Here is a 10,524-nt window from a genome sequence, read left to right on the forward strand (position 1 = left end):
ACGTGAGGCATTAGCCCAAGTGATCCATCTCGCTGTTCAGAATTCAGAGTCAGGGCCTGGCCCCTTCTGGATTACACACCTTCACCACACGATGCTGGCCAAATCCCTTTATTGTCTTAGTTCAAGGTAGATCGGGTCAAGTAAGGCACATTAATGATGCTGTTTGAAGATTGACTGGGATAAAACCTTGAAAAAAAAACAATAATAATAATAATTTCAGATCAGTTTGATTGCAGGCATGAGATGCAAACAGTTTATTTTTATCAGCACTAATTTCTTTCCCTTTGGTGTTCATTAGTGTTAATGATAGGAAATCAAACTCAGAAATAGCATGGCAGCAAATCTTCATGGCCTTTTAATGACAGATCTGGAAACCCTCTGAATTCCGAAGAAAATGTGACAACAATTCTCCAATAGCGATGTATTAAATATAGGCCTGTAATTGGCACTTCTTCACTTACCAATCACTTCTTGAAGTCTTGCACATTTTTGGCAGTGAGAAAAAGAGAGAAGGATGACATACGTGAAGGTCATTCTTGACATGATGAAAATGAACTTTTTTTTTTTAACCTATTACTTACTCAAAGGAATCAAGTTTGAAAGCCTCACTTTTTTATAGGCTCCACTTCTTATAAAAAAAAGCTGTGAGGATTTCACCAGTTTACAACATTATGATAATTTTTAAAATTGTATTGTTTCCTTTTAAACCATACTATTTTTAATGCCGGTGCTGAAAATGCACTTTTCTAAAACAACAAAGAGACAATTTCCGCATGGAGAGTGTTTTTCCCGGCCACCAGAGAGTCGTCAACGTTTAAAGACCAAATGTGATTACCGGTGAATCGTGGATCTGCCAAGTCTGGCAAAGAGGAGGTGAGGAGAGAGACGTTTTTTTGTAGAGTGCATTTGATCCCCTCCTCCTCATGTCTTCAAGCACGTCAGTTAATAATAAAAAGCATTTCGCTCATGAATGTAGCCTCACGCCCCTGACGAGACAGTGCAGGCTGACAGTGTTGAGGGACACGCATGGCTTCTACGACGCCTCCACCAAAAAAAAAGAAACAATAAAAATTACTGGCATCCTGATAAATGTAAGATGAGGGATCTTTGAGACCCCTTCCTAGGAAATGAGACCAGAAGTGGAGAAAGAGTCACATGGCTCTCACAATTTTTTTTTTCCTCAAGCAGGAATTGGTCCGGCAGTCCTAACCTCGTAAAGCGGATGCCAGGCTGAAGATTTAAACAGGTATGCCCCCGTTATTGATTTTGCACCCGCCGGGCCTCGCCAGCAACTGCTGTGGTTATTTTTCCAGCGCCTTCCTCGTCCACTCTGGGGGGAAAGAAGGTGATGTGCAGCGTCCGATTTGATCAGCTGTGATGAATATGCTCATATGACCCTCGACAAACAAACACACTCCTCTCCCGGGTCTTTACATACCCAAACCCCGGTCCCAAGCATGCACAAGGCACACAAAGCTAAATCGAAAGAAACAAAAAAAAAAAAAAGAAATGTGTTTGAATTAAAGTGGTCTAAAAACATCCTCTATCTTCATTTAACGGCTTTAATTAGAACAGAATTTTTAAATGTCTTTTTTTTTTATTTTTTTGTGTTCTTTCAAGTCCCTGAAAATCAATGAGGCAGGAGTTAATTTAGTCATGTGATGAGCCTTGCTCCCTTTCCTTTCACTTCAGGGACTGAACGTGCCGGTGGTAACTGCCATCATCATGAGGGACTATAATAAAAACAGACGCCTCTGCTCATCCCGCCACATCTCTCTGGGCAATCCGGGATGCTCAGGGATCGGCAAACGACTCCAGTAGCGGGAAAAGCGGGAGTCGAGAAGAGAGGCCTGGAGGAATCTTCCCGCAAGGCAGGAGGTTTCTGCGTCGATAAACATCTACAAGTTCGCCCCCCTTGTAATTACCCAGCATAACAGCTTTGCGGCACTGCGCCCTCGCTTCGGTTTGACGGGCAAAATATTTTAGGAGGGCTGCTAGCTGCAAATTGCACTTAACGAGAGCAGGAAACTGATAGAATCCACAAACAGAAGCTTGTAGAAACATGGAGAATCAGACATGGTGATAATTTATAGGAGGTGGTAGACCTTGCAAGGAAAGCCTAATTGACAAGAATGTAGCAATTAAAATTTTGCATAACTTTTTAGCATGAGTCACTGTTGACTACTATTAATAGCCATGTAACATTTCATGATTTATAACTTGTTCTGCGTGGCCTAGAGGATGACGTTCTGCAGCTTTGCCTTGCATAGAGGTTCATCACCTCCGTTCTCCATATCTTTGTCAAATGGTCTTCCCCGAGCAAGAGGCCAGCCATTTGTTTGGGGACCCCCGCTTTTTCTTTGTCGGGCTGCAACACCCCCTTTACATCGGGGAATTTTCACCTTTTTTTTCTCTCCCTGTTTCTCCTGGCTTTTTCTCTCTATTTCTCTGCCCTCTTCTATTATTTTGGGTTTTCCGTAACATTGGTACATTTTTAAATACAATATTTACATGTAACTGCAATAGTAGTTTACTGGTGACAATAAATTAGAAACTGTTCATTCTCTTAACCTCTATTGTGCCATGCCTCTTTCTGCCAGGTAACATCAGATTGGAGTGGTTTTAATACAGTGCTTTGTGTAGAGAGTTTTATACCCCTTTTTACACAAGCAACGGAGACAACACCATAAACTTGGAGGAGTACACGACATCAGTGAACAGCTATATCAGCAAATGCACTGATTTTACAGTCTCCTTCCATTGATGAGGTGCTGTGTCTGAACACGGTGGATGTGAGGAAAACTCTTAACAACATTAACTCAGAAAAGGCTGCTGGACTAGACAACATCCCTGGTAGATGCTCAGAGAATGTGCAGACAAGCTGGCAGATGTTCTCACCAACATCTTCAACATCTCACTGAGCACCGCAGTTGTTCCAACGGGTCTCAAGGCCGTCATGCCCACACTGAAGAAGTCTTTAGTGTTGTGTGTCAATGACTTCTTTCCCATTGCACTTACACCCATCATGATGATGTGCTTTGAGAGGTTGGTCATAAAACAGATGAAGACCCTGCTGCCCTCCAACCTGGAGAAACTGAAATTCACCTTCATCCGAACTGCTTCACAGACGATACCATCGCCACCCTGCATCTGACCCTCACCCACCTGGACAATAAGGACACATACGCACAAAAGCTGTTCATAGAGTTCAGTTCAGCATTCAACACCATAATTCCTAAAACCTGGTTGAGAAGCTGAGCCTGCTGGACCTGATGTTGTGTGCTCAGTCTAATGCTGTTCACCCTGCAATGCACAGCTCTAACCACATCATCAAGATAAGCAATTTCCTTTGGGATTTATAAAGTTTTCTGATTCTGATTTTCTGATTCTGAAGTTCGCAGATGACACAACTGTGGTTGGTCTCCTCAGCAAGAACAATGAGTCAGCTTACAAAAAGTACGTGAAACAACTGACAGATTGAAGTAAGATCATTGGAGTCTCTCTTCCTTCCATAATGGACATTTACCACACACATTGCATACAGAAAGCCACCAGCATTGTGAAGCACTCTACACACCCCTAACATGCACTCTTCACCATTTTACAGTCTGGAAAATGGTACCAAAGCATTCATGCCCTCACTGCCAGACTCTGCGACAGCTTCAACCCACAGGCCATCAGACACCTGAACACTCAGGGACTCACCCATCTGAACTGACACACTCACACACAGACACACTCGCACTACCTCTGTTATATTGTAATATAATCTGTAATATTATAAAGGACAATGCACCGTTCCACAGCAAAATTTGCACTATTTTACTTTGCACATTTAATATTCATTTCACCTGTTTAGCGCTGTTTGTCTCATTGTTGTCCACATGTTTTTTGGTTAAATCCCCTGTTTGCACTCGAGGTAGCTCAGTTTGTCTGTGTCGCACACGTGCCCTTTATGTCAGTCTTTGTTTAATTGTTTAAATGTTACAGTAGCAGCAGGTTCCGGAGAAATGTTATTTCGTTTCATTATGTACCGTCTAACATGTATATAGTATATTTCATGTATATGAAATGACAATAAAGCTCAACTTCAACTTCAAATATACTTAAATCATGCATACAATCCTGGATTTGGCCCTGCGTGTCAATAACAGAGATTTGCCATCAATCTGAGGAACTTTTATTAATGGTAGTTTTAGAATCACTAAAAGTTTGGTGGTTTGAACAAAATACTTTTATGATTTTTTTTTTTCCCAGTAGATTGCTAACAAGTAAGGCTAAAGGTCTTTATTGGTGCATGAGATGTAAACATGAACCATGGGGGGGCCTTAATAACATACAAATGCAAATGAATTTAGCTAAAGCACTATGAGCACTAACATGCAGACATTTTAGAAGACTACACATCTAATATGTATCCTGTGACTCCATTTATTGCCGGAAAATTATGAGACAAGCATCCAGTTAATGATGAGCATACAAATGTTAAGGAATGCTAACTAGAAAAAAAAAACAACAACATACAACCACGTCTTTTTTTTTTTTTTTTTTTGTTCTCACTTCTCTGTGGATGTCTTACTCATCTGAATCACATCCTCACCCTCCCAGAGGAAAGAAACAAGTCGAAACAAACAAACAAAAAACAATATCACGTCTGGTGGGATTTGCTATTTGACTTAAGTGAGGCAGTCTCTATGTTTGGCTGCCTGTTCTCCCTGTGGATCACTCTAGCAACTCCATGTTCAGCACATAAAAGACCCTCCACAAACATCAAAGACTTGACAGACTATTGAAACGAAGATGAATAAATAAATATTTAAATCCAGCACGTATGTGTTTTGCATGTCCTTTGTTTCGGCTAATGTTCTGCCAAACTGCGTTTGCAGTTATTTTTTTTCTCGTTATGCCTTTCATAATGGAATTTTTTTTTGCGTTTAAAATATTGAAAGGTTAAAGGAGAGCTTTGAAGTTTTTCGGCCAAGGTCATCTGTAGGTCAGTGTCCCTCATTCAATAATCACTTCAATAGATGCACTTTAACTGTAGCTACATCTCGTATGTGTGAGTTTTATGATTTTGAGATTGTAAAAAATATGCATTTTGTGGCTTCTGAGCCTTCGGTGGAGGTCAATAGGGCCATGCCCTACACTGACCACACTCCCACTTCCTTTTATTAAACACTATCTTGGTCTGAATATATCCCCCCCCCAAAAAAAAAAAAAAAAACATCACAAAATTTTGGATTTGATACCACAAACTTTTGGTTTTGAGAAAGCTTACTTACTCTACCACAGCCCCTGTGTAGATAAACAGGTTCACACACCACTCACTACCATTGTGTCCCTGAGAAAGTGTGTTCAGGGGGACTGTCCCTGTAAATAATGAATGTAAGGTTCTCTGGGTAAGAGTGTCTGCTATATGCCATGAACGTAAATGTCATAAATGGGTGGTAGTAGCCTAGTGGGTAACACACTCTCCTATGAACCAGAAGACCCAGGTTTAAATCTTACTACCAAGCTTCTTGTTGCGCTTCATGGCATTGCCTGTCAAACATCATGTCAATAAAGTTTCAACAACTGACAGAATTAAACTTATTTGATTCCTATTATTTCTTTTATTATTTATTGTAACACTATTCATTTGTTTTTCAGTTTAACTCTGCCTTATTCTCAGTGCAAGATAAGTCTGAAAGTCCAGCTATCGTTTTAAAGAGTGCCTGCAGTGTTCAGAATACAACATGTGACTCCTGTACAGAGAAACTCACATTGCCCTGCACATTCACGCAGCATTAGAACAAGCTGGGGGCTTTTCCCTCTGAGTGACAGATAATGCCCATAAACAGGGAATATAAATGCTAATTCTAATTTGCCTTGTGTTTGCGCGGATTAAGTTGCGCTCCAGTGGCCGCTTTGCAGCTCGTATTGGGGGGCTGAGGGATTTTAGTGAAACAGGTAGGCTGGTAATCTGCGGGGGATGCGCTTGCTCGCTGCTCCAGAGGGACGCATGGCTAATCTGCAGCCAGAACCGAGCATGGTGAGTCAAAGAAAAATGAACTGCGCAAGCAGCCTATCCCAACAAACTGCCCCCTACCGTCCAAAATCCCTCTGTGCTTTTTTATCAGTTTTTTTTCTCCACCTGACTAAAATCATGCCATGATTCTGGCAGAACAGTTGTTTTGTTGATAAAATCTTTTGCTTTCAACTTTATAAATTGAGCATTTTGATTTTAGGAGGTTTGATTCTTTCATGATTGATTCTTTCACCGTAACTTTTAGATTAAATGATTACAGTGTTTTAATTTAAAGCAAAACAGTAATATTAGTTAAAAAGACTATGATCACTCACAATTTGTACTAACATTGTCATTTCAGGACATGACCCATGATGAGTTCCTTGTAGTATTTTAGTTTTTCTTCTGTTACCCTAAACTGAGTTGAATCCAGCAAAAAATATTCACAGAAACCTTAGCAAGAAGTGATTATATTCTTCTTGATCAAAGGTCAAGTCAGTGCCCTTTATAAACAGGTCTTGAATATGCCTGTGCTGCTCTTCATGATGACCTTCTAACCTTTTTGACTCTTATTTTTGTTAAATAATTTTTAGAGAAATGTGTTTGAATTCCGTTTTGCTTTTAGTTTTTGTTAATGGTGGTGGGGCAGTGGTGGTCTAGAGGTTAAGGAAGCAGCCCCGTAATCAGAATTGCCGGTTCAAATCCAGATCCGCCAAGATGTCACTGAGGTGCCACTGAGCAAAGCCCCGTCCCCACACACTGCTCCACGGGTGCCTGTCATGGCTGCCCACTGCTCACTCAGGGTGATGGTTAAATGCAGAGGACAAATTTCACTGTGTGCACCATGTGCTGTGCTGCTAAAGTGAAGTGTAAGGGCAGCAGGGTCTTTAATAAGTTGAAAGTGAAGTGATTGTCATTGTGAAACACTACAGCACAGCATACAGTGACACAACGAGATGTGTCCTCTGATTTTAACCATCACCCTTTTTTGAGCAGTGGGCAGCCATGACAGACGCGCTGGGAGCAGTGTGTGGATGATCTCTGTTACCCGGTTGTGTACTTACCCCTTGATCATTTATGAATATATAATGAAGACGATTCTGTGGTCACCAAAAGTAGGGTCATGCGAATCTACTGCAACCCACAATATTGGAGTAAGCCCACCACAGAGTGGCTGTCACAGCAGACATTTAGCATTTTAGACTCCTGACTCCTATCCCTTCGAAAGGCTGGGTAGTCATCAGCAGAGACTTTTTCAAGCAAAAATTATATAAATGAAATTATGCCTTTCTGTGAACAAGAATAAGCCAAAAATGGCTCCAGGCTTTTTTTCAGGATATCACCAAAATAAGTGGCTAGACAATTCATGAAATATTAACACTCATCTATTAAGCTGTATTTACTGATTACTGATTGTAAGTCGCTTGTCAGGATCCGGTCCGAAATGGGGGTTACTCCGGTCCAGGATCCGGACCGGAGTTTCATTGTTGTCATGTGTAATGTTCCCTAATCGTTTTCACCTGTGTTAATTGTATAAAGCTGCCCTGTTCGTTTCTGTCCGCGGTCAGGTCTTTGAAGTTATGTTCCGTGTTCACAAGTGTCGTCGTCTCGGATGTCTCCCCTGTCCTGTGATTCACCATAAAACCCCTGTTTCGTGATGTCAGGTGAAAGCGTCCTTCATTCCTCGTCATTCCTCGTCACTCCTCGTCCTCCTCTCCGTTCACCCGCCGCGTCATGCCCGCATGGACGTGACAGAAAGACCTGACCCACATTTGGACGCCACCTGACGCAGCCCGGCTGAGATCGGAGAAGCCGCGACTCGCCGGGAGGACGCCGCCAGCTTCCTTGTCCCTGGCCTTCCATGGCTTCATGTTCAGCAGGGTCCCGACCCCTGCCTCTCAGTCCCGTGTCTGGCGGCGTTGAAGGTGAGGAGCGGCCATTCAGCGGGGCGAGCCGGAGACTGACAGGGAGCGGCGGACGCATGCGGACGGCGGACGAGGTGCCGGTACCACACTGGCCTGAAGCCGTCTGCGCTGGACAGCCGCCGCTTGTCCATCGGGAATACCGGACCATTCATTCATTCAGTCATTTCATTCCCCCCTGTTCATCTCATCCTTTCTATCCTTGTTCATGCGAATCGATTCCACTCGATTCATCTTGTCCACTCAAACCATTCAGACTCTGTCTTTGGACTTTCCTCCCCCCTTCATGGACCGCTTCGTCTGGCCCGCCAGGTGTCATGCCATAAAAGGGGGGATTCTGTCAGGATCCGGTCCGAAATGGGGGTTACTCCAGGATCCGGACCGGAGTTTCATTGTTGTCCTGTGTAATGTTCCCTAATCGTTTTCACCTGTGTTAATTGTATAAAGCTGCCCTGTTCGTTTCTGTCCGCGGTCAGGTCTTTAAAGTTATGTTCCGTGTTCACCAGTGTCTTCGTCTCGGATGTCTCCCCTGTCCTGTGATTCACCATAAAACCCCGGTTTTGTGATGTCAGGTGAAAGCGTCCTTCATTCCTCGTCACTCTTCGTCCTGCTCTCCGTTCACCCGCCGCGTCATGCCCGCATGGACGTGACATCGCTCTGGATAAGGGCGTCTGATAAATGCTGTAAATGTATTTAGCTGTTTAAACCACTTCCTCCAAAGGATACACTGTTATGCCAAATTAAAATTGTATATTGTATACAAAGTAGCATTTGAATATCCTTGTATATTGTGCGGAACGGTTCTGGTGTTTTTTTTTTTTGTTTGTTTTTTTTTTATCAAAAATAAACAAATGAATAAAGCAAATGCAGTTAATGCATCCAAAAGTTTTAACTTGAACATGTTTCACAACACAAGCAGTTAAATTGCATCCAAAGGTTATATTTCAGTAATGCATTATTAACACAATATCTTTATTAATCCTATTTACTCTGAATACCATAGTTTTTATTAATTCTTCCTTTATCAGTTTATTTAAACATGTTAAAGTATGTGAATATAATTTTTTTTTTTTTTTTTTTTTTTTTTAACTCATGATCAGTATGGAAATACATAGCACAGCAGGTCGATAAGGTGGTGGAATGTTTCTTAAAAATTCTTAAAACTCTTAATGAATCCTCATGGTCAAAACATAATTCACTGTACTTTTTTTTTTGTACATATTTTTTTTCGGCAAATGAAACATTGACGAACAATCGGGATTTGAGCCTGCAGCCCTTTGGTTACAACTCCACTTACACTACACCACATCTCTTTCAAACACTGGAAACCCTTGGGACAGCACAGTTCACCAGAGTGAAATGCAAGCACTTCTAATCCTTCAGTAGTCTATATAATCATTATAACTAAAATGATTTAATCTAAAACTGTTTATTTAGTATGTTCTACTATGAAAATGAATTTATGTAAAGTTAAAGAAAATTATATTCACGCATGAGCTTTTTTTATCTTCTTATGTGACTGGAGTGCCAGGTTGTTCACTGTGGAGCCAGGGATTTATACTTCATTAAATCTAAGAAAATAATGTGACTTTCAAATGAGTTGCTTTGTCTCATTTTGTGATATTTCACCAAAACCGCCATCAACCCAGTGTGTCATTTATCATAATTGTTTATTTTCTGGGCAAAATGAATGGCTGTTTACTACATTTTCGACAGCTTGGTTCATATGTGTCGACTCCACTATCATTACCTGAAAATGTTGTAAAATATCTTGGCAGTAGAAATCTGAACCTCATCTGGTTCCTCGAAGCGTTTGCCTCCTTCCCATTTCTCTCCATCTCTCCCTCCCCCTACGCTCAGTGTCATTTTGAGAGGCATTGTCCCGTGCTGTGTGTTTGGCAAGAACGTTTTCTGGCCATCTGCTATTCTGGCCAATAGCATGGACAGAAAAGCAATTCATCTTCACAAACCACTTGGTTGTCCAGCAGTTTCATGTTCCTGATCGCAGTAATAATCTCATGCTCTTCACACTCAGCCTGTTCTTACAGGCTTGGGCTTTAGGTCATTATGTTCTTTTTTTTTTTTTAACTCATTATTTATGTGCTGGATGATCCACAACCAAATCTAACCTTCATAAATGCTATAAAATAGATTATTATGGAAACCAGCTGACACAATTTTAAACCCAACATTCTGTTCTTCCGCAACACACTTAACCCCTAAATAAAGTGAAAAGTGAAGTGATTGTCACATGTGATACACAGCAGCACAGCACACGATGCACACAGTGAAATTTGCCCTCTGCATTTAACCCATCACCCTGAGTGAGCAGTGGGCAGCCATGACAGGCACCCGGGGAGCAGTGTGTGGGGACGGTGCTTTTGCTCAGTGGCACCTCAGTGGCACCTTGGCGGATCGGGATTCGAACCGGCAACCTTCTGATTACAGGGCCGCTTCCTTAACCGCTAGGCCACCACTGCCCCAAATATGATCCAAGACAGCTCTTATATGTTGTGAATGCTATTAACTAAATGAAGTCTCTTTCAAAAATAAAAAGTAAGGTAGTAAATAGGTGTTGGTTGTGACTTACTTGAA

This window comes from Denticeps clupeoides, chromosome 2, assembly GCF_900700375.1.
Source record: "Denticeps clupeoides chromosome 2, fDenClu1.1, whole genome shotgun sequence".
Lineage (NCBI taxonomy): Eukaryota > Metazoa > Chordata > Actinopteri > Clupeiformes > Denticipitidae > Denticeps > Denticeps clupeoides.